A 2,711-nucleotide genomic window follows, 5' to 3' on the forward strand; every position below is an offset into this window, starting at 1 on the left:
CCGTCAGCACCACTCTGGGCGGAGGCAGACGACGAAGACGACACTGAAGAAGAAGAAGAAGAAGAAGAAGAAGAAGAAGAAGACACGTCTTAAGGAGGGAGGAATGCCACACCTAATCTCTGATTAGTGTGCTCTAGAGCTGGCTGGTGGGCCCAGCCAGCTGGCCAGCCAAGTGGCGTGAGTGGGTGGTGTTAAAAGAGGCCGCCTGTGGCCGTGGGTGTGATGTGTGTGTGGACAATTCCTGTATCTGAAACCTTCCTCTGCAATCCATCTCTCCTTCTTCCTCTCCAAGCCATCCTCCCTCCTCTCGCCTCGATCTGGATCCCCTCTCCCTCTCTTCCTTCCTGGGGTGTTACATAAAACACTGAGCATCTTTGACCAATCGGATGTGGCTGTTCATTGTGAACAACCCTCAGCATGTATTTCTTACTAACAATTATCCAAACATCATATTGTATTAACAGTGAGATGGATTCAGCAACCAACTAAATGATAAGTAGGTAACCAAGAATACTGACTATATACAGAACTGGATATTTCAATTTTCCAAAAATCCCAGCATTAGTTAGTTCCGTCTCACCATTATTCTCGTGCTACTCATGCTTGGGATCATGTATTAGTCTTGCTTTGATATGGTGTACTAGGAGAAACGAAATTCTCATAACCTGCAGAAAGAACCATGAAAAAGAAACATCAGATTTGGGACGGGGCCATGGCCGCAACAGATGGGTGCATATTTGTTTAGGCATCTTTAGGATAAAAATAGGGGGCTTTGTTTCTAGAGAAAGTGGGATCAGGGATGTTTACAGAAAAATATGAAACTAATTTGCCACTCTCAATAACAAAACGTAGGGGTGAGTTGAGGAAAAAAGGACGTGGGAACTGTGAAGACAGGGTCAACAACACGTCTTATTTACCATTGCAGTGTATGTTTGCAGGAAAAGTCTTTTATGTAGAGTGCCATGCCAGCATCATCACCTGGCAAAGAATTCCAAAATTGCAGAAGGAAAACATACGTGAATAGAAGAGCCCTTGACATGCAATAAACACAAGGCTCCTCTAATTGCAATATGCAAGTCGTGAAGATTTACCTGTTAAGAGAAAGAACAAATACAAACATGTTGGTTGAAGCAAAGTCAGTTTCAGAAACTGTTCGGGAAGATGACATTAAGGATTAAACAATAAAGAGAAATGTTATGACAAATACATACAGTATTATAAGATGTGTGACATGGAAATGAGTAAGGATTCATAAAACTGAGATATGTTTTCTCTCCTAAAAATAATCATGATTCCATAGATATTAGTGCTCGCCTATGACTGATAATTGAAGGAATGTTCTTCCATGACTTGGTCACATGCTAACAGCTAGGTTATCTCTCGAGATACTATCACATCTAACATGTCTACCATGATCATCCTCACAAAAATATTTATTAATTTTGCATGCACATAGCAGCAAGAAACATAAAACCTAATGTATATCACAAGAAACAACTATTGAGAAAAGGAGGGTGCAAACATTATTCCTGAATTAACACATACAGATAAGTCGTGAATCACCCAATCACACATCCGCATAGATCAAGGTCACATAGGTCGCCGTCATGGCCGGCAAAGATTCTGCCATGGAACGATGGCCTTCCACACATAGAACCAGAGAGGTTAAGAGCAGAGAGGATAAGCACCGTACCGGACCGTCAACGCTGGATTTGATGTAGCCAATGCGAAGCAGCACGGTTGAGCCTGAGACGGCAACCCGGCATCCGGAGACGTGGGGTAGTGGGCGGGAGCCACGCATGCGACCCATGGCGACTAGGCTTGCTGCGGGAGCGCGGAGGATGTTGTTGCGGCAGAGCATCAGAGGAGAGCATCGAGGGGAGCCGGGCCGGTGAGCTGGGGCGCGGAGGATGTCGCCGCGGTGGAGAATCAGAGAAGAACAGGGAGGCGAAGCCGGGACGATGAGCGGAGGACGTCGTCGCGGCAAGGGATCAGAGGAGAGCACTGATGGGGAGCCTGGACAGTGAGCGGTGGTGTGGAATTGCGCCGGAGCTAGCCGGAATTGGAGGTGGCGGCCGTAACAATATGGCAACTGAGCTCGTGTGTGAGAGAGGGGGAATTGGCGGAGAGATGGTGGAGAGAAAAGATCTTTTTTTTACGTGCTTGGCTGCGTCATATTTGCACGGGGACCGATAATACTACACACACGGATAACAATCACGGACTTTCACGGACCTGGATGCATGCTCTCCTCTAATTGCCCCCCCCTGATTTTCACTGGTGGGCCCATCTCACTTAATAAAATCTTAGCCAGTCAATCCTAACAAACCCCGTAACAACCCCGTAAACCCCCCGTGACTCTAGCATATTATTAATGTGGAGATAGATACGGGAGGTTAACTATTCGTGGGAGGTGGGTGGTTGACCCAAACAAAAACAACACATATTATTAAATCATTGGTAGATATGCGTTGGTGTATGTGGGTTCTTGTTGTAGTGAGTTTGGCACATACAAATTTACTTGGAACGGCAGGTAGGTACCGCATATAGGAAGGTATGGTGGACTCATATGAAATAACTTTGGGATTTAAGGGATTGGATGCACAAGCAGTATTCCCGCTTAGTACAGGTGAAGGCTAGCAAAAGACTGGGAAGCGACCAACTAGAGAGTGACAACAGTCATGAACATGCATTAAAATTAATAAACATTA

General features: G+C 45.5%; 1 long non-coding RNA gene across 1 annotated transcript; it reads right to left on the bottom strand.

Annotated features, from left to right (window-relative positions):
* Positions 1-338: 338 nt before the first annotated feature.
* Positions 339-2,257, bottom strand: LOC123175809 (uncharacterized). The gene is made up of 3 exons (XR_006488167.1): positions 1,694-2,257; positions 918-978; positions 339-665 (listed from the first exon to the last, which is right to left on the bottom strand). It is a non-coding gene; the product is annotated as an uncharacterized lncRNA (long non-coding RNA).
* Between the last annotated feature and the right edge of the window lie 454 nt (positions 2,258-2,711).

Source organism: Triticum aestivum, chromosome 1D (genome assembly GCF_018294505.1).
Source record: "Triticum aestivum cultivar Chinese Spring chromosome 1D, IWGSC CS RefSeq v2.1, whole genome shotgun sequence".
Lineage (NCBI taxonomy): Eukaryota > Viridiplantae > Streptophyta > Magnoliopsida > Poales > Poaceae > Triticum > Triticum aestivum.